At 44.7% G+C, this 22,430-nt stretch overlaps 1 protein-coding gene across 19 annotated transcripts in view; it reads right to left on the bottom strand.

Moving 5' to 3' along the window:
- The window catches only part of Cacna1e (calcium channel, voltage-dependent, R type, alpha 1E subunit), a 493,980-nt gene extending 474,402 nt beyond the window's left edge, over positions 1–19,578 (bottom strand). For 14 of the 19 annotated variants that reach the window (XM_017312848.1, XM_017312712.1, XM_017312795.1 and 11 more), the window contains exon 1: positions 18,737–19,315. The gene's annotated coding sequence lies outside the window, so the exon portion shown is untranslated. Of the gene's footprint in view, positions 1–18,736; positions 19,320–19,343; positions 19,422–19,475 lie in introns of those variants that run through there. The other 5 variants (XM_017312855.2, XM_006529105.4, XM_017312867.2 and 2 more) reach the window with 5 other exon arrangements.
- Positions 19,579–22,430: the final 2,852 nt, after the last annotated feature.

Below are 22,430 nucleotides of genomic sequence, written 5' to 3' on the forward strand. Positions count from 1 at the left end.
AACGAGACAATGATGATAATACTAGTAGTAGTAATAATAGTAGTAGATAGTAGTAGTAGTAGTAGTAATAATAATAATAATAATAATAATAATAATAATAATAATAATAAACTGAAACTGGTGAACCTAAGTATCGATTTATAGGATGTCCGGGAACAGAGCACTCAACAACACAAAAGGATACAACCAGCAAAACCAAGAATGTGGAAAACACTACAAGGGGAAAAAAAAAGATCACATTGCTTAAACAAACAGTAAGGCTCAAAAGAGAGTGGAGAAGGAAATTTACAGATTGAGTCCTTGAGAAAAACATTCCAACCAAACACATAGTGTGGACCTAATTAGAATTCTAATTCAAATAAACCACTTGTAGAAGAAAGTCCGGGTTGGAGAAATGTCAGCACTACTCAGAGATTTGAAGAGATTAAGAAATTACAATCAATTCCTGAGAGCACGGTATTGCTGCAATGTTCCTTTAATCTGCTCCCTTTTAGAGACTGGTACTGAAATATTTATGGGTAGAATCATACAATGGCTAAGGTTTGCTTCAAAGAAAAACCCCAATGGAGAGGTAGAGTAGGAGGCTTAAGTGAGAAAAAAAAATGGCCCTGAGTTGATAATTATTGTGGCTAGGTAATGATTCTTGGGGGTTATTTATTATTCTATACTACTTTGTACCTGTTTAAATTCACCACAAAACATCCATCTTTTAAAAAGTAGGCAAAAGGGACAGCAGTGTGAGAACACAGTACACAGAGGACGCGGTGGCCATAAAGGACACCAATTCTGAGCAGTAGTTGGCAGGTGTGGGCTTAAAGAGACATCAGAGATTTCCTGGCTACAGCTAGTGCTGGAGGATGGGCAGAAGAGAGGAGAGACAGCATAAGCAAGCGCCTGGGCTCTAGAGGGGTATTCTTTCCACAGACTTCCAGAATGTCTGTTTTGGAAGAGTGTGGGAAGTGACATCATCTACACCCACTCTACCTTCTGCTGCTGTCTAACATCAGGGCTTACAGCTGAGCAAGGCAGCCCCTGCTTCAAGGCTGGAGAGATGGTTCTGTGAATGAATCATTTATGCTGTACAAGTGTGAGGTCTGGTGTTTGGATAGCTAGCACCCACCTGAAAAGTATAACAGGCAGCCATCTTTAATCCCAGCATTTTAGAGGCAGAGAGAGGGGATCCCTGGTGCTAACTAGCTAGCTAGGCTAGGAGAAATGTTTGAGATCCAGGTTCAGACAGAGAACCAGCCTCAATAAATAAAGGTAAAAAGAGATTGAGGAAATCACTTGCTATTAATTTCAGGCCTCCACATGCACACACGTGCATGTGTACATACACATACTCTCTCACACACGGACACACACACATATATTCTCTCTATCTGACTCTGACTCTGTCTCTGTCTCTGTCTCTCTGTCTCTGTCTCTCTGTCTCTGCCTCTCTCTGTCTCTCTCTCTCTGTCTATATGTGTGTGTGTGTGTGTGTGTGTGTGTGTGTGTGTGTGTGTGTGTGTGTGTGTGTGTGTGCAAGAGAGCAATAGAGACAGTGAGAGTCCCTGTCCCACCAGGTCAGAAGGTTTTCTTCAAGAGGACCAGTTTGTATGTTGAAAATGGAAATGCCCCTACAATTCCTGCACCACCAGGTTCTGTGTTCTGCAGGGAAAGCCCAGGCCTGCTCCCCTACCAGCATGAGTCCTCTGACCACTCAGTCCTCTCAGGGCAGATTCATAACCTATATTCTCTTTCTGGGGTGATCCACCCAGTATCTAACATGGTGGCTTTCAGTGGACTTTGGAGTTCCCTGGTGGCTGTGAGACTTCTGGCTGTGAGTTTTTCCAGTTGGAGTCCATAGCATCCATTGGATTTTCAGAAGGTTCTCTGATTACAGCAGCTAAACATCACTACACTCAAAGTTTAACAATTTTTGACAAGAACATAGGAGTAGGTCCAGATGTATTTTAATTATATCTACCAGAGAAACTTTAGACATCAACATATGTTCTCTATGCTGGCTAGTCTTATGTCAACTTGACACAAACTAGAGTCATTTTGGAAGAAAAAAACTCAATTAAGAAAAATGCCCCCACCAGAATGACCAAGTGTATGGTGCATTTTCTTGATTGACAGTTGATGTGGGAGGGACTTGTTCTCTCTGGATGGTGCCAGCCCTGGGCTGGTGGTACTGGGAGCCCTTAGAAAGCACGCTGAGCAAGCCATGGAGAGCCAACAATAAACATTGCTCCTCTGTGGTTTCTGCTCTGTTTCTTATCTCCGGGATCCTTCTCTGGGTTCCCTCAGGGGTGAACTTATAAGGTAGGACGTAAAATAAACCCTTTTCCTCCCTGAGTTGCTTTGAGTTGCAGTGTCTATCGTAGAGCGAATAGAAATCTTAACCTAGACAGCATAATCTGTATATTTATGTGTAAACGAACACAAAAATTAAAATTCTTCAGTGTTAGGCTGATAGCAGTACAAATCTCAAATATCCTCTTCTTTCAAAATCTGAATAAAACAGATTTAGGACTTAGCGCCTATGTGACACCTGACATTAGCCATATTTACGAGCCCTCCAGTTAACAAGGCAAATTATTTTATTCATACTTCATATTTTGAGTTTGATATTTGTGACATGAAGACTCAGGAAAAAAAAGGTAAATGGGAATTTTAATTTTGTGCTAAATCCTCTTAGTGGTTTGAAAGGCCTCTTCACCAACCTCTCAGGCTTTAGAACCTCACCACAGCTTCATCTAAAAAGATGTGAGAGCCAAGGTAAGCTGCACTGCCTGCTTTCTACAAATATTTTATACACTCATTTAGTCAGATCTGCCTGGGCCTGGGGTTCTCAGATACAATATGATGGAAGAACGATGGTGTTTTTTTTGGGGGGGGGGGCTCTGGCATTGCCCGAGGTCAGAATCCCACTCTGTTCCCCCCCCACCTCAGTACCAGGGATGCTCCGACCATCACTATCTATCTCCCACTCTGTTCTCCCCCTCCTCAGTACCAGGGATGCTCCGACCATCACTATCTATCTCGGGCTAACACTGCCTCTTTATACCATTCCAGTCTTCACACAATACCTAAAAGACAAGTGCTAGCGTTGTATACATCAAGGAAACTGAGACTCATGGCAAGCAAGTCACATGGAAAGCTGACCTGCACCATCTCTTTGGCCTTTTGTGTTCAGAATGCTGGCACCTCCATCTAGCAATTGGGGGGCCCTCAGGAATGTGTAAGGAGTAACTGTGCTGAGTTCTGTCTGGCACAATTTTCATTCACAGAGACCCATACTCTCAGAATAGGTGTACCTCTAATTCCCCACAGGCCAAAAGGGAGGATTCCCACGAGACTCTCCTCCCCCACTTCCCTCTGCTCCCTTGGACCTGCATTTATCTATCTACCAGTGACTGAGCTACTGCTTTGTGCATGGCAGAATTCTGAATTGGGAATGCCACAATGAATAATACAAACATTGTTTCAATCCACAGGGAACTTTCTGTCTGGAACACACAGACATTAAACTAACAAGTAAATAAACCGGTGATGAGTGCCTTGGATGTGTAGGATGCTATAAGAGAGGAAAAGAAAAGGACCTAGATTAGCATAGTAGTGGTTGCCCATAGACAGAGCTCTCTCTGCTGAAGAAGTGGCTCTCAAGCTGACAACTAAACAATATGTAAACATTGGTGAGAAAGAGGGTCGTTAGCACTAAGGAGAGGAAATAGAACAGGAACAAAAGTCCTGCATGAAAAAAAGAGATTGGCAAAAATCTTAAGAGTCCACTGTTGCTGGCAGGAGAAGGTTAGGAGAAGATGTAGGTTAAAGCTAGAGGGTGACAGGCTACAGCACACAGGGAATATAGGTTCAGAGATAAAATCTCAAACTGAGAAGGGGGCAGTTGTTTACACTTCGAAAGGGTGCAGGCTACCAAGTACGATGTACTTCATAGAACCAACTACTATGGCGGGGACTAGAAAGGAAGTGGAGACATCAATTGGAAAGCTCCCGTGGGCATCTGATTTAGAGGCTAGGGTTGCTTGGGCTAGGTGGTAACAGCTTGGGTGTATTTAAAAGGACAGGCTATAAGATAAGATTTTAATCTGGATTTCCAAATGTGCTGCCTAAGAGTATATCAAAACATAAGTGTCAGTCATAGCTCCAGGCGTATGAAAGCAACATTCATCAAAAGACAGGAAGCCAGAAGAGAGACTGAGCTGGTGGTCTGACCAAGAATTTAATGAAAGTAAGTAACTGTCAACCCAGATCTCAATATCTAGAAAAGTTATCTTTAAAAACAGAGAAATAAGGACATTTTAAGACAAGCACCAAATAAAGCAATTCATGATCACCAAGCCAGAACCACAGAATATAATTAAAAGACTCCTACACAGAGGGGGAGAAAGTGTTAATCATAATACAAGAGAGAATAGATTCCTTGAGAGGAGTAAATAAATGAAGACGAAAAGAATCAATCATGCCGAGCTCAGTAAACTAACAAACCTCTAATATCAATAAGGAAGAAACAAAATAGCCAACAATTGAGCCAAACAACAGAGCCACCACCAAAAACAAAAACAAAACACACAAAAAACAAAACAAAACCAACAAAAACTGTAGGTATCAGTAAACCACTCTCAGTGGTAACTATAAACATAAACATGATTAATTCCATTAAAAGATTCAGAGTAGCTTACTAAATTGAAAAACCTGACCCAGCTATTAATTTTCTATAAGAAACACAACTTATTGGCAAAGATACAAACATACTGAGAATTAAAGGATGAAAATCAATATGGCAAGTGAATGGAAGCCAAAATCAATCAAAAGTCACTATATTTATATAGTAGACTCAAAGCTAAATTTAGAAGCTAAATAGAAAACTAAAACAGGAGTAATCTATCAAGGCACATAACAATTGTAATTACGTATACATCAGACATTGCTGCATCCAGCATCATAAAACAAAGACCACTGGGCATAAATGAACAGATAACACTAGAGACAACACTTTGTGAGTGGGTTCAATACTAAAATCTAACAACAGGTAGATCACCCAGACAAAAACTCAACCAAAAAAAGTCCAGTTTTAAAATGCACCATATATAAAATAAACTTAACAGATATCTGAGACTATTCCATCCAACAGATGTAAAACGCATATTCTTATCAGGAGCCCCAGGAGCTTTATCTAAAATAGATCACATTTTAGACTCCAAGGCAAGTTGTAACAAGTATGAAAAAATTAAAATCATATATCTTATCTGAATAATAGTGGAATAGAACTAGAAGTCAGTATAAAGAGAAGCTAGAAAAGCCATGTGAAAAATACACAGAGAGTTAGTCACTGAAGAAATCTAAAAGGAAAGTTTTAAATTTCTGAAAATCAAATGAAAATGAAGACAGCTTAGTAGAACCTTTGAGAAACAGCAAAAACAGATCTAAAAGGAAAGTATAGTTTGTGTGGCTACAGTAAGATACCAGAAACACCTCAGATAAGGACTGGCCGTACACTTCATAGTCTTAGAGAAGAGGAACAAACCAAGCCCCCAAACCATAGATGAGAAGAAACAATAAATACTGAGACAGAAATGAACAAAAATGAAGACAAAAAGAACAACACAAATGAACAATGTTTTAAAAAGAGCTGGCTCTTTAAGGAGGTAAGATCCATGAAGCATTAGCCAGACCAAAACAAAGAGAGATGAGCTAGACTTGTGTAGCCCATAAGCCCACTATCCTAAAGGCTGGCATAAGAGGATCACATATTTGAGGCACCTAGACTAGAGAGGAAGTTCAAGGCTGGTGTGGGCAACTTACTAAAGTCCTGTTTCAGGTAATTTTTAAAAATCTTTTAAAATGACTAGGACTGAGGAGCGTGGTAGTGCACGCCTTTAATTCCAGCACACAGGAGGCAGAAGCAGGCAGATTTCTTTGGGTTCCAGGTCACCAGGTCAACACAGTGAGTTACAGGACAGCCAGGGCTATGTAAGGACACCCTGTTTCGATAGATTAGCTAGATAGATTAGATAGATAGATGGATGGATGGATGGATGGATGGATGGATGGATGGATGGATGGATGGATGGATGGATGGACGGACTGCCAGACAGATGAACAGTCAGACTAGGGATAGTTTTAGTAGTAGAGCACATGTCTAACATGAGCAAGGACTTGGGTATAAAACTCAGATCCACAAAAATATGAAGAGAGAAGACCCAAATTAGAAATGGTAAAGAGGATACAATAGATTACTAATGAACTCCTGAGAATCATTAAGGACCTACTTTGAAAACCTGTATTCCAAGGGCTCATAAAACCTATCCAAATGAAATCAAGAGGCTACGAGCAATGTGCATGGCTCTGTAACAAGCAATGAAATTAAAGCATTGACAAAGTCTCTCAACAAAGAAAAGACAGGGACCAAACAAACTGACAGCCAAATTCTACCAGACCTTTAAAGAATGGCTAACATCACCAGTACTCAAACTCTTCCATGAGGCAGAAATGGGAGAAGTAGCTCCACACTCTTTGTATAAAGCCAATGGTCTGTTGCTCTGCCCCAATACACCACCCAGGTAAGAACGCACAAACAAAGGAAGCTTGTATCTCCTCTTCATCAACTTATTTCTTGATGGTTTTTTAAGCTGGAACAGTAAGGCAAAAAAAGCAAATTAAAAGGATACAAACAAAATAAAAGAAGACAAATTGTCTCTATTTTTAGATGATATGATCATCTGCTCTAAAATCCCTAACATCTCTACAGAAAACTCTTAGCTCTGACAATCCCTTTCAGATTCAAAGTAACGGGCCACTCAAAAGTCAGTAGCTTTTCTACACACCAGTAGCAAACTTTCCAAAAAAGAAACCAAGTGGGGAATCCCATTAACAATGGCCCTCCAAAATAATAAAACATCTGGTAACAAACCTAACCAAGATCTCTACAGTGACAACCTTACACTGATAAAAGGAAAACTGGGAGATGATGAGACTTTTCTGAACAGCCTCCACACAACCAGAAGAAAACAATTAAACCCGAGGGGGGGTAAAAACCTTTGCCAATTAAACTTCTGACTGCGGATTCATATCTATAATATATGAAAAACTCAAAAAACAACTAAAATGTAACTTTATTTTTTTAATCTTATTTTTAATGATGGTTTTTAAACATTTCAATCTTTTTTGTAACCCACCACCCACCAGAAGTAGTAAAAAGGAAAGGATATGGGGGAAGTGGACCTGTTTAGTAAGGTTCTTTGGAGCAACTCCCGTCTGTGTTGTCCGGAAATTGGTAGTTTAGTGGATAGGTTAGCAGGAAGTGGCAGCTGGATCTACTTGCAAACAGTCTAGTTTGGTAAGTGTTTGTTACTTTAGACTTCTTGGTTTGAGGATGGGTTCTTAGGCAGAAAAAAAACTAACTGATACAGGTGTTTGGGGGCATAAAATGGTATTGAAACCTATAAAAAATGATTTAAAGGCCCTGTACTTTTTGTCTCAATACAACTAGGACCCTTGCCATTGCCACAGCCCCTTCTGAAGTTTTACTTAAAGTTACTATGTTACAGATAATATTGAAGATCCATGAGTACATAATGATAACTTGCAATATATGTGTGTATGTATATACATATATATATGTGTGTGTGTGTGTGTGTGTGTGTGTGTGTGTGTGTGTGTGTGTGTGTGTGTGTACTATTTTATTAGTCCCTTCCCACTCCAAGCTGGAATATTTACTAGATTGATCCTGTATGAGCTTCATGCAGCTGCTGTGAGTTCATGTTCAGAAGACACACAGTTTTGTCCCAATCTTCCCTGATTGGGATGTCCCATGTGTGGCTGAATACTCTAGACACTTACTCACTCTACTTTGGACAGTTGTGAGTTTCTAAGTTAACCACCTTCCACTGCAAAAAGAAAAAGAAACTTCTCTAATGAGACCTAAGAACTGTACTAATCTATGGCTACAGAGATATGAATTTAAAGGGCAGCTTGATATTATGTGAATCTAGCAAAATAATAATAGTAGGTTTACCCTTGGGACCTATAAGTCCTCCAACCATGGGTTCTTAATCAAATTTATAATACCAAAATGCTTTGCCTCCTTGGATTAGGCCTTAAATCCGACCAAAAAGCAATGCTCCCATAACACTCATGCCAGCACGGTACCCATAACCATCTGCTGCCCTACCTGTCATTGAAGCATACACCACTCATGGATGGGTAAGACTTGCTGATCCCCTGACGGCAGCCTGCACAGTGCCTTCCAGTACTATGAAAGCACCCAGCAGAGGAGCTTTCCTGGTCAGTACAAACTTCAGTGATGAAAATTTGTGATGTTTTCAGCAACAGGGTCTTAGCGTAACGTTCTAGGAGACAACTAAGAACAGTACAATAGCTTCTACTGTTTGGGGTGTCTCTAGAATACTCCTGGCAAACAACTTGAAGAGAGGTCCCTTACCCACTGGCACTGGGCTTTTTATTTAGCAACCATGACTTCTGGGAGTAGTATTATTCCCTGAGTAGAATAATTACAGTTAAAAAAAAAAAAAAAAAAAGAATAATTACAGTTAAACTCTTTCATAGATGTGTGTGTGTGTGTGTGTGTGTGTGTGTGCGTGCGTGCATGCGTGTGTGTGTTCCATATGGCTTTTAAAACATCTTTAGTGCTAGGTATCCCTCTCCCACCCTTCCTCCACCCTGCTTATTGACAGTTGATGGTTTCTGGGAATAAGGAGATGGTCCCTAGTAGGTTGACTATGCTCCAGTGGATGGTCTCACATCCATGCATATAAGGGCGGCATAAATTGAACTACAAGGAAAATAAATGTTTATAAAGAAGTCATGAAGTTTGGAAGGGGAGAGGGTGACATGAATCAGGGAGGAAAGGCTGGGACTGAAGATGATACAAATGCAGTGCATAATGCATGAGGTTATCAAAGAATTCATAAAATAATAAAATAAAATTTTGTTTGGTATAAAGTTGGAAAGAATAGAAAATTCTTCCACTTCACTTTCATGGCAGCATTTTGTACACAGAGAGAGAGAGAAAAGAGAGAGAGAGAGAGACTGAGAGACAGAGGCACAGACAGACTCAGATACAAACATACAGACAGACACATGCACAGAGGCACATGCACACATACAGAGAGAGACATACAGAAACCCAGAGAAAGAGACAGATACACATACACAGAGACAGACACACACAGAGAGACACACACACAGAGAGACATATGCACATAGACAACATACAGACATAAATGCACACACACATGCCCGTGCAAGCACTCATGCACGCACTGGTGCACACATGTCACAACCTCCATCAACTCGTCATCATCTCTCAGGAACTGAGTGGGTCGTCACTATCATTTCACAATCAACATGTGATAAGGATCTTGTCAAAGACTTGGTGAGTGCAATGCCCTCCATCTGCAGAGAAGATGATCCACAACAAAGGAAGCAAAATCGGGATTTGCCACACTTCCATAGTGGCTTCTCTACTTGGCTAAATTCTTGGCTTATCAGATGCCCACTAAGGGCAAGCCATTAAAGAAACATTGATAAGAGACAGAATCCTTGTTATCTGGACCTCATGGTCTGTGAGGAGGTTGGCAATCACAACACTACCTAAAATGTAGTGGCAGGGTAATTCCATGATGCTCAGAGAATACAAATGGACCCATGGGTGCATGAAGGGGGTGAAAACTCTTCTTAGAAGTAACTGTGGCTAGGGTCATTCTTAAGAAAAGACCAAGGCAGGTTCAAGGGAAATTATGATGTGAAGGTAAGCAGGAAGAAACATGGAAGAGTAATACAGGTGACCCCTGGATCTCTGGCTCATTAATATAATAAATGGTGACATCACTTGCTGTAAGAGGCTTCATGATAGGAGGGCCAGATGAGGCAAAGGATTATGGATTTGTTTTTAAACAAGATGAGTCTGAGACACTGTGGAATACTAAAGTGCAAGCAGTCACTCTTCAACTGGGATGAAACTCTAAATGAAAGAGAAAGCGCTCAGGAAACAGATATACCATAGGTGAACAAACAGGGCTGTGACCAGAAAGCATTGGCATCTTAGGATAAGTCATGTCGTTTCTGTCTGGAGAAAGCCAGTCAACACTGGAGAAGAGAACGGCCACACAGGTGAAAGTTTCCACGAGATACCAGCAAGGTATTCTGGTCTCCAGGCTCAGATACTCAAGCTCTCTAGTCATCACTCCACTGGAAATGGCCAGAACATTATTAGCATTAAAGTGTAAATGATTGGTAACAGATATATCCAAGAATATATGCATTTAAATTAGGACTCCTAACTTCATAATAGTTCTGGCTTAGAAGCCAAGACTTGAATGAAACTTAGGCTCCACCACCTATCATTATCTCCTAATTTGTGGACTTTTTTTTTTCCTCTTTTGGCTCATCAGTAAAATGTGAATACAATTTTCTTAGCTCGAAGAGATGGAAGATCGTTACCACGCTACTGATCAAGGGCAAGGACCCAGTACTAACCTCCATCCATCCTTTCAACAAAATCTCTCAAGGTCACATGATTCACTTGATGGTCACCCACTCCAGAGTGGGCCTGACACAGAACTCTGGCAGTCAAGAAGAGAAAGTCTTAGTGGTGCTGATGTTGCTGTTTAGGAACCATACACTAGGACTGGGCTTCCTCCTGGAGTTGCCGAGAAATTGAGTAAGTAGTCCTGATAAAGGCTGTGGATCCAAGTTCTGGGTTTTCAGCACAGGAAGGATGATAAGTCATGATAGAATGAGAGACAGGGGCAGGGCAGTGATTAGCCTACTGGCTCAGCTACCACTGGAGCCTCACCAGGGCTTGAAGTTAAATGATTCACACCTCCATGTTTGAAAAGCTGTGACTCACAATACTGGAGGGAGTAGGTGAACTATATTGACTCAGCCCTCAGCAGAGGAGGTGAGTGGATCTGCTCGTCCACAGCTGGGGAGAAGAGTAAGGTGCAGAGTGTTGTAGACAGTTAAAGACGATACTGACTGGCCTGGCAGGAGTGGGCGGGGGGGGGGGGGAGCAGTCTCTCAAAGGTATGTGGGTGGAAAGGAAGCCTGTGGAATCTGTCCCCAACTTCAGATAAGCCAACCTGTGCTCTGAGTTAAAATGACCCTGAGAAGCAAGGACGCAAACCTGGAACAGCCTGGGAATTCTACCCCCTCTGTAAACCATCCCACCCCACCCCCACTATCTCTCTGGGCTTTAGTGATGCCCAGGAAACAGGTAGATAGAAATCTCTAGACAAGCCCATTAGCAGCAAGAATGGAAGGAAAGTGTCTTCTTTTGACAAATGCCTGTCACAGGCATCATCTGCTTTTATATCTTAGAAATCTCCTCTGAACTCCTCATTTCCACTTGTAATTTAATCCAGCCCACATTCTCGACTATGCTAGGTAGTGAAATTGATAATATTAATGAATCACGATGCTCAGCTCGCAGAGTTCTGTCTAGGGCATAAAATGCTGAGTTTACTTTGTAGTCTTTAAAAACAGTTTCATGTAGCATTTAATTTATCCCTCGAGTGCTGAAGAACATTGGTGATATGAATCCTCTTTCATTTTCTGCTGTTCTGAGCCTCGGCTTAAACATCACCTCTTCAGGAGCCTTCAGTGACATGTCAATCTAAAGTCACTCTGTCCCTACCTCACTGCCTTAGATTAATCCTCTGAATAACATTCATCAGGGGCTGATTTTGCTTCACTCTCTCTGAGGCAGAATATGAATTTTACAAAAGGAGGATATTTAGCTGTCTTGTCTCCTAGCTGTCTTCTCAGGATCCAAATCACTTACCCAGCCCAGAATGGGTTCCTGAGCTTTGCTTTCTGGGTGGGGGTGGGGGTGGGGGGAGTAGGGATCAAAGGAAGTCAGTAGATGGGGGCAAGGAAGAAGAAAACATGGAAAGGGGAAAGGAGGGAGGGAGGGAAGGGGGAGTAGGGAGAAAGAACAAAAGAAAAGAGGAGAATTGGGAAGAAAAATAGAGAGAGATAAGGGCTAAGGATGGAGGATGGCATGAAGTGAAAGGGGGGGTGAAGGGAGGAAGGGGAGGGTTAAGCAGTGTTCCCACCCAGTGATGATGCTGGAGCACGCACTGGGCTTTGCAGTCCCAACCCCCAGCCTGGGTTCTTCCTCTCCCTTCCCCTTCTTCTTCCTCTTCCTCCCAGGGCCACTCTAAGCCAGAAGAGCAGGTTCTGAGATTGCAAGCTGAGTCTCCTCACCTGAGGACAGAGGTAGTTCAATTAGGACTCAGACCGAAGCCCTGATCCGTTCACCCCAGAGCTGTGATGAAGGGAAAGAGGAGCTGGGAGTTGAACAGGTATCATCTGTCACCGTGACCCCTTTCTCTATGGGAAGATAGGGATTTTGCTGAATTGAGGCTTGTTACGTTCCAGAAAGCATCAATCAAGAACTAAATAAGTCAAGAGTTACTCAATTTACTCTTCATTTAAGAAGAAGAGAAAAAAAAAACATAAAATGTTCCTCATCACGTTTTAAATTAAGAACAAAAAATAAAATCTCTATTCAGTTAATAGAGAATAAAGACTATTGTATGACTAGTCAAGGCTAAGAGGGGGAGACAGAGGAGAAAGAAAAAGGAAGAAGGGCAGAATCATGGAGGAGTCGTTTATCTTTGGAAGAAGCCTCTGGTGACTACTGATGCCCTGGGCAGTGGGACACAGTGTGTGTGTGCTGATCTCAGGAAGAGTGAATGGCGCTCCTGCTCACACAGCCAACAGGGATTACAGCAAGAGCACATCCACTGTGCTACAGTCAGAGAGCATGAAGTTTGAGAAAACAAATACTTATTTGAAGCACTGTACTTAGCTGGAGTGACCAGTCACTTAGGACCAAGATTCATGCCCAGTCACTAAAGTACTTGCCTTACAACCACAAGGGCCTGAGTTCAATTCCCTGAACCCACATTTAAAACAAAACAAAACAAACAAACAAAAACCACAGAGCATGTAACACACACTTGTAATGAGGTTCACTGAATAGAAAGCTTAGCCTACTTGGCAAGTCCCTGGCCAGTGAGTGAGAGACCCTGTCTCAAACATACAAAAGGATGATGGATGGACTACACCTGAAGGACAGTAAGTGACGTTATCCTCTGACATACAGAGAGAGAGAGAGAGAGAGAGAGAGAGAGAGAGAGAGAGAGAGAGAGAGAGAACTTTCCCATCTCTCCTAGTAAAGGGCCAAGTGTGCATTTAGCTGCTGCAGCAATGAGCAATGTTCTTTTAACTAAAGCAGCTCTCCGCGGTAAGAGATGAGTCCACCCATCAGCCCTAGCCTGTGTTAGTACACAGGCCAGAAAGTATACAAAAGCTGGTGATAATGGTCTCACTCCCCTGCCACAGGCTGTGTGCTCAAGGCAGAATGTCACCTTTCTCCAGTCCCCTCCAGCCACCATGCTCCCCATAACTCATTCACAGGCTGACTTCAGCCTGACAGGACAATCTGCAGCCCTCCCGTCTTCTCCTCAGTCCTATAGTCATGTTTATGGGAGATATCTGTAATTATGTAATACAATGTAACCCTAACGCCCAGGAATCTCAAAGCATGGCTCTTTCCAAGTGGTGCCAGGAGAGCATGAATGAGATGCTGCATCTTCAGTGAAACCATGTTCTGTTGTAGAATCTCACTCACCGCAATTCCAAGTCTGAGCCTGTTTCACAGACAAACGCAACTCCCTAGGAATTCCTGACAAAGCTGACAGCCTTAACATTGATCTTCCAATTTACATCTTAGCTTCTGCCGGGAAGGCGGCCCGGCTTCGGTAACTTCATCTATGCTGTAACAAATGGTTTCATGGTGAGCTCTTTTTGTTGCAAGTAGCTTTAGAGTTGCTACATGTATACCTGATCCAGTGACCTAGACCAAGGCTCCCCACCACACTATACACACCATGAGGACAAAGACCATTATTATTCCATCATTTTTTAGAGATCACCAGCTCCCACTATCTCGCCTCCCACCCTCACCCCTCCTTCCATCTACTGTTTGGCTCATGAGTCAGGGTATTAGAGTACATGGTTGTCAACCTACTGTTACACTTTTCTGCTTTTGGTAGTGCCCCCTTGCTTATTGGGAATGCAAGGTAACATGTATAAGGAAAAATAATCTACTCTTCTGACCAGAAAAATCACCTTGTTTCTCCAGTCCGTAATTGACTTGCCCACTGGAGACCAAGGGCTGTTGCTGCTCCTCCCGCAGGGCCTCCTCTACTAAGAGAGAAGACAGCAAAAAGGCTGACTTTGATTTTCAGTGGCTAATTTTAATTGTCAACTTGACATACACTGGAAGCAGGAACCACAGTTGAGAAATTGCCTCTTTCATCAGACCGGCCTGTAGGCATGTCTGTGAGGCATTTTCGTGATTGCTAATTAATATAACGCTTAGCACTCTGTGGATGGTATCATCCCGAGGCAGATGTGGTTGGCCTATATAAGACAACAAGTTGACCCTGGGCCTGGAAACAGTATTCCTCTGTGGCCTCTACCTCCAGTCCTACATCTAGGACCACTGAGCTCCCGCTCTGGCTCCCCTCAATAACCTATAAGCTGAACTAAACCCTTTGCTCCACAACTTGGTTTTGTTCATAGTCTTTATCACAGCAACAGAAAGGTAAACTAGATCTAGAGGACACAAAATACAGAGACATCAAGAAGTAGAAGATCTTCGGCCTCCGCTGTTAGGATAAATGCCAGTGGCTCATCTGGCCTAGCTTTCACTTTGGAATAAAATAAATAAGGCCCAGGTAGGTGAGTGGCTTGCCCAACACTACTCACTGGGGCCAAAGTATGGTAGAAATGAAGTCTGCAGGACAAATGCTTTCTCCATCTGCTTTACCCCAGCCCAGTCCCCAGCCTGTCTGCTTCCTTCTGCTCCACTTGATCTGATGAACTACTGTCTTCTACTGTGCTGTGCTATGGTAAATGGAAGGGTAAAACGTTAGACACATGTCCAGCTTTATCTATTGCAGGCTCAAGTTTTGCCTTCATGTTGGAATGAGGATCTGAGTGTACCCATGGCCCCCTCAGCTGGGGGTGGGTATGCTTCCTCACTGAGATGCAGAATTCCTTCAGGGAAAGCCAGAAGCAGGAAGGCCCCTTCCAAGTCAGTCACTAACACCCTGAGCGAGGCAAGCCTCCCTGACTTAAATGTACAGATACTGAGAAACAGACAGTGGTGTGCATTCTGTCTTCCCACAAGACAGTCCTATCACCTCAGTGAAGTTTCCTGTCCATACTAGACTGGGATCCATGTCAGAGACTACTCTTAATGGCCAGGAAGGGGGAAAGGGACACAAATTTCATGCATAGCAAACAAGAATCACACACACACACACACTCGTCAGAGGCAACAAAAAACAAGAACCAGGGGGACAGACAAGTTATCAAAGTTCCCTCTCGCCCTATAAAGAGAACCTATGCTTTAATGCTGACCCAGCCCATCCACTTCAGCACAGAGACAGCATTGTGTGGGAGGAGTCAGCTAGTCCTGGATATAACCCCAGCTCTATCTGCTACTTCTGGGTGAATTTGACTGGTTTAACTTTTCTTAGCTTCAATTTCTTCATTTATAAAATGGGGTACACACTTGGTAGAATTGGGCAAGGATTCATTATGGTAAGGTCTAGAAACTGCTTGATATAGCGTCCGGAAATCAAATAAGCCCTCAACAAATAGTAGCTAATTTATTTCTCAAATCCTGAGATGATTTAGCTGCCTGAAAGACCCACTGTTCCAGGGAACTTGTGACTTACGGTTGTCCCTAAGAAGGCTGCTTTTTCCCTCACACAGCAAGGAGGCGAACACTAGACATTTTCCTACAAAATGATGCTTCTGAACTGTGGATTTCTCAGTTGAAACCCAGACAACGTGGAGGAATTTGTCTTCTCTTTCTCTCTCCCTTCTCTTCTCTCAAGCCCAATGCTCCATCCCTGCCTCAGGGGTGCAGTAGTAGTGACAACACGGATCCAGCACTGTTCCTGTGTACAGGGATGGCTGTCTACAGCTGCCACCAACCCTGCACTGGCAGCTCCTGGCAGGATGGTCTCCTGGAAGCCCCAGGTTCAGAACACCCACAAGGAAGCAGACTAGGGAACAGAAAGGGCTCCACAGAAACCACCCTCAAGAGCTGGAGAGATGGCTCAGCAGTTAAGAGCATTGACTGCTCTTCTGAAGGTCCTGAGTTCAAATCCCAGCAACCACATGGTGGCTCACAACCATCAGTAATGAGATCTGATGTCCTCTTCTGGTGAGTCTAAAGACAGCTACAGTGTACTTACATATAGCGAATAAATAAATCTGAAGAAGAAGAAGAAGAAGAAGAAGAAGAAGAAGAAGAAGAAGAAGAAGAAGAAGAAGAAGAAGAAGAAAAGAGGAGAGGAGAGGAGAGGAGAGGAGAGGGGAGGGGAGAGGGGGAGGAGGAGAGGGGAGGAGAGGAGAGGAGAAGGGAGGGGAGGGGAGGAGGAGAGGGGAGGGGAGGAGAGAAGAAGGGAGGGGAGGGGAGAGGAGAGGAGAGGAGAAGGGAGGGGAGGGGAGGAGGGGAGAGGAGAAGGGAGGGGAGGGGAAGAGGAGAGGAGAGAAGAGGAGAGGAGAGGAGAGGAGAGGAGAGGAGAGGAGAGGAGAGGAGAGGAGAGGAGAGGAGAGGAGAGGAGAGGAGAGGAGAGGAGAGGAGAGGAGAGGAGAGGAGAGGAGAGGAGAGGAGAGGAGAGGAGAGGAGAGGAGAGGAAAGGAGAGGAGAGGAGAGGAGAGGAGAGGAGAGGAGAGGAGAGAAACTATCCTCAAAGTCTTGATCCCTGGGGCATTCAGGCAAGAAGCCCCACCCTAAGAAGGGGCAGTTTAGAAAGACTGGTTTTCATTGTTTGAGCTTGTTGATTTACAACCCTTCTCCAAAAGTCCATATTTTCAAGTTTAATTTTTTTGGACAGAATGGGGGTGGGAGACATCCTAAAATCAGAGTCAGACCAGAATTGAGGGTGGGAGGCAAGAAACATCCTAAAATCAGAGTCTGGAAACCAAATAAGCCCTCAACAAATAGTAGCTAATTTATTTCTCATATCCTGAGATGATTCAGCTGCCCAGTGGAAAGACCCACTGTTCCACTCTTTTAAATAGTGAGGTTACAAGACAGGGCATGAGTCTTGTGCCCAGCATTCATCTCTACCTATATAGACAGTCTCTGTTTTGTTAGCTCAATTGCATCCTCAAAAGTGCCCAGGCTTGGACAGTATAACTACCCCATACTCCAAAATGGTGAAGTAATCTATCTATCTCCCTGGCTAGCTGGCCAGAGGCCTAGCATCCAAGAGACCCACAGAAAGCAATCAAACACATAAAGCCATCTTCTTCTGGGCCCTGGAAACAGGAAACAATCCTACAAGAACCATACTATTACAAGAGAGAAAGCTCTTTTCCAGCAGCAATTTTATTGGGAACAGTGAAGTTTCCTTCATCATCTTATAACCCATCTTCCAACCCTTCTTCCTGTGAGACTCACAACGAACTAATGTTCTTATTTCAGTATTAAAAACATACCTCTGGGTTCAGGTTTCCCAGCCCCCCAGGACTTGGACTAAGCTTTCTGCCTTCCCCCAGAAGATGATGTCTCTGTGACACAGTGTGAGTCTCATCCCCCAAGAATAAAGAGTGAATGTTCCAACACACTGGCCTAGGAAGGAAATGGACTTGATTGTTCCAAGGTCTGGGTTATCCACAGACTCTCAGCCTGAAACACTGGCTCTGAGGTGTCACAGCCACAGACATGGCCAGCTCCAGGATCCCCACCTCAGATTCCCACCTCCATCCCCAACCCTGCTACACTTGGGCAAAAGGCTAAACAACCACCATGGTCCCCACCTGAAGGAGAAAGCCCACCCAAGGAAGATGGGAGAAAGTGTCTGCCACCGTACTCTCTATATCACCAACAGAAAACACCAAAAGGCACGGATCCCTGACTGGTCTGGCCCTGGAAAGCATGGTGTTTAGGGAGACACCCAAACCTGGTTTAAAAAAAAAAGCAAGTCACTCTAGCCTTGTTTCCTCGTGATATTCTGCACCCAAGCCCCCATCTCAGAAAAGGACTACATGCCTGCCCTAATTAGCAGCTCCAGAGACAGGCAGGCCACCCTAACCAGTCGCGTCCAAAAGCATATACTGCATCCTTCACAGAAACTTCATTGGAAGCTCAGCCCCTTCCTTAACTCTTTCTCCTTCAACGGTCCCCCCACAGAACTTCCCAGTTTTGGGTACTGGCTAGCTGCTTTTGTCTGGGGTCGTGGAAGGGTTTTGCGATGCTCTAAGACTAATGATAAACCCCAGACCCTCATCTGCTAGGAGTGGGGCTCCATTTCTGTGACAACAGGCAAGAATCCCTAGCTGGGGAGTGAGAAACGTGAGCCCCGAGCTAGATGCTACCCTTGGGACCCCACCAAGGAACATACAGTTTGCTCCTAACAGGGACTATCCCAGCAGGGTCAATTCCTGTAGAAGTTAAAAAGGGAAAGGGCAGCCGAGGAAGAGCTGGCTAAGGAGCCTTCCAAGAGGGTTTGGCCCAGATCCGAGCCTCCGAGGTCCACGCACCCCCAACAGGTAGCAGCAGCAGGGGATTCGCGCTACCTTCGGGAGTGCAGCGCAGCTGGGCTTGTGGCCACCCTGACACAAAGAGCCCCATCCTCGGGAGCAAGAACCTAGCCCCACTCACCTTGAATTAATGCAGAGTCCCGCGCTCAGCTGAAGGAGGGTGTGCTAGTGATCCCGAAGCATCATTGAATTATTTTAAAAGAGCAAAGGGTGGGGGGAGGGGACGGGAGGAAAGGAGAGGGAGGAAAAGGGGGAGGTGGTGAAAATGAAGGGGAAGAAAGATAAAGTCTACAGAAAAATGCACAGGGGAAGGAAAGAAACGGAAAGCAAAATTAATAAATGAGGAAAAGAGACAGTTCGGGGGACGGGGGAAGAAAAAAAAATCTGTCTCCTGCCCACACAGTGCAAAAGAAATTTCTGGCAATCAGAAAGACTTTCACACTTGCCCCTTCAGAGGAGGCAGCTGGGGAAATAAATAACGAAGGAGACGAGAAGACGGGAGGGTATCCAAACGGAGGAGAAATTTCTCTGTCCAGGCAGCGCAGCCCCAGAGAGCTGTGTGGAGCAGGCAGGAGGCGGGCAAGACGAACACGGGAGCGCGCAGTGGCTGCGGGGAGGGGCGGGGGGCAGCACAAGGCTGGGTTTATCCACACATCTGTGTAGTAACCAGGTTAGGGTCCAGACATTTAGGTCAGGGTTTCTGCAAAAAGAAAAAAAAGTTCACTGACCTCAAACTTCCGCGAGTGATTTCCACTGAAGCACTGGATCTCCGGCAGTGCCTCCCCCACCCCGCTCCCTGCGCCCTCACTCCCCGCGCCCTCTCTCCTGCCCTAGACCCCGCTAGAATCCTAACCACTGACCTCACTATGGTAGGAAAAGTGATCCGACGAGCACTCGAGCACTCACTATATCTAACGAGAAATAAAAGCCACTCGGGCTTCCGAAGGCAAGAGCGACCTGGGAGTGGGGGAGGGCATGATCCTTGAGCCCAGCACTGCCCAAGAAAGGGGTCTCCGAGCCAAGGTATAAGCCCCTCTGCAGCCTGTGTGTTCTCCTAGGATCTCCAGGGGCCCCGCTGAGAACTCTAGGGGAAGCCAACCTGTTCTCTGAGGACAGCCTTAAAAATTAGTGAGTCAAACTGGGTTTTCCAAGGCCTGCTAGACTTGAATCTCTGGGGTTTCCTCTCTCCCATTTCTCTGGCTCTCAGCCTGTCTTTCTCAGAACATTGAAAATGTCTCCCAGAGTCATATGGGCAAGCCTTCCTCTGCGCTGACTCCAGCAGAGAGCAGGGTGAGGGAGCCTGGTAGAATGAACAAGAAGAGGACTGGAAGAGGGTAGGAGATAGCACCCGTCCCTCTCTACTCTTATGCCCTGAGCTTAGCCTTGATCGGTCCTCTGAAGGTTTCCTTGAAGGTTTCAAAGTGAATGGGACAATTGGCCTGCTTCATGCTAAGTGTCCTATGACGGACAGCAGGGGCCCTCTCTACTCAACTTTGACAACACCACACCCTACTGGCCTTTGGCCTGATACCGGGAGGAGCTGGGAAACACTGCATGGAAGGAGACAAAAGAGCCAGGAGGCCCAGCAGCTCTTTGCTCTTAGCCCCGAGAGACTGAAATGGAAGTGCAAGCTGACTTGCTCCCACTTTACTTCCCAGGCGGGAAAGTTTGATTAGAAGGTTCACCTTGTGAGCAGCCAGAACGTGGCCTAAAAAGAAGTTAGTCTAGTCTCTGGAAGTGAGATTTTCAGTAAACTGAGTCACAAGCCTCAACATTAAAGCAGACAAAGCTCCACTGGGCATTAGAGGGAAAGGGAAAGGCTGCATCCCAGCTTCCCGGAAGCTAGAAACAGTTCTGTAAATCAGTTTTCCCTGACGAGAAGGTGTGAGGATGTCTAACCATAAAAATGATTCCACAAGACCGCTCAGGGAGTAGAGGTGCTTGCCACCGACACCTGCCGATCTGAGTTCAATCCCCAACTCACATGTTAGAGATAACTAATTCCAGAAAGTTTTCCTCTGGCACACACCTATGACACATGCACCTTCACACATACAAAAAAAAAAAAAAAAAAAAAGCCCAAGTCAACAAAGAAATGTAGTGTTTCATTTAAAATGCCTCCAGACCCCATCTTCTGTAGGAGAGGCCAGCGTCCTCCGCAGTGTCCCTCCCCAGGGTGAAACATCATAAAAGGCAGGCTCTGCCACTTCAGAGAACCAACTTCAGAACCTACTGAGTCCGAGGGAAGGAAAATGATGTCCAGTGCCCCACCTGAGCCCCTAACCTAGAAGCACACTGACATAGTTTCAGCCATGAATGCTGTTCCCCAATAAACAGGGACATTTACACCACACTGCGAGCTTGCCTTTTTCTTCTCTTTTTTAACTGAAAGTTTCTAGAACTAGACTAAACAGAAGGCGGGTGGATGGTTTCACTGGCTTGGAATCTCCTCCAGAGAAGAGCATCCACACGCACCCCCTCCAACATCAAAACAAACAACCATCATGCCCACAAACAAGACTCGCCCGCTGTGACAGCCCCTTCCAACGCTTGGGAAAGTGCCACTGAATGGGTGGCCAGAACACCAGTACCTGTACCTGCTCCCATGATGATAGAGTCCGGATGATGTAGGCCATCCCTCTGGAATCACCTACAACTTTATTTCTTGCCTCTTTGAACACAAGTAATCGAACAATTTGAACAATATGCTGTCCTTTCAGACACAAAGAAAACATCGTTTTGATTTTTATCCCATTTGTATGAGCCATGCCTGTAGCTGTAAGGCAGAGGAAGCAGGGACACAGGAGTGAGGACAGACTGGAAGGCTACAGGAATCCATCACAGCAGACACACACACACACACACACACACACACACACACACACACACACACACTCCCTCCAACCCTCTAAGGCACCCTGACTGGGAAAGCGCCAGGTGACTGACACTCCTGGAAGTCTTTACCCAGGCAGCACAGCACCTTGCAGCCCTGGGCCTAGACCCATGGCTGACACTGCACAGCCTAATGGGACTTTACTCCATACTGGGGCCATGGCTTCAAAGAAAAGACCCTGCTTTAATAATTCAGCCGCTTGAATGCCATTTAGTATCCATAGCAACCAGTTCCCTGACATCTAGTTGTAGGCAGGATGTGGCTGGAAAGGGGAAAAGAAGGAAAGTGGGGAAAGGCAGAAAAGATAGCAAACAGAAGAAAACCAGCTTAGATTTTGTCTCTGCTTTACTCCTTTCTCTCCTGGTCCTGATGCTGACAGTGGCTCTCCCTTCTGTGCCTTCTCCTTGCTCCCTCCCACCTTGTCTCTGCTCTTCCCCTCTCTTCTCCTAGAAACAGGAAGATCCAGATTCCTGACTCAGCATTCCTCAAGCACCTTGGGGATGCCTGCCAATCTCTCTCTTTGCATCTCCTTGTCTTTCTTTCCTTCAAATAGGGGCCTTTGGGCATTTGCTGTGTTCTGCTAGCTCTTACTATGTATGATTCTATGGTCCTCTCTCCATCCCTCCACTTGGCCGCCTTTCATCTCTGTCAGACTGTCTCTGCATTCCCCATCTCTCAGACTCTGTCTCTATGTGCTTTGCTATCTATCTACCTACCTATTTATCTATCTATTATCTATCTGTTTCAACTATAAAGTGATTTTAAACTAATAATTTAAATTAAAATTCCTCTTCCCCTTGTGAAAAGCACGCTGCCACTCCAAGATGGTCCTCCTTCATCCTATAGGCTCTGAATCCAACATCAGCTCTTCTCAGAAGCCCACCAGTCTCCCAAGAACAGGATCAGCACTCCTCATGTAAGC

This window comes from Mus musculus, chromosome 1, assembly GCF_000001635.26.
Source record: "Mus musculus strain C57BL/6J chromosome 1, GRCm38.p6 C57BL/6J".
NCBI classification, from domain to species: Eukaryota; Metazoa; Chordata; class Mammalia; order Rodentia; family Muridae; genus Mus; species Mus musculus.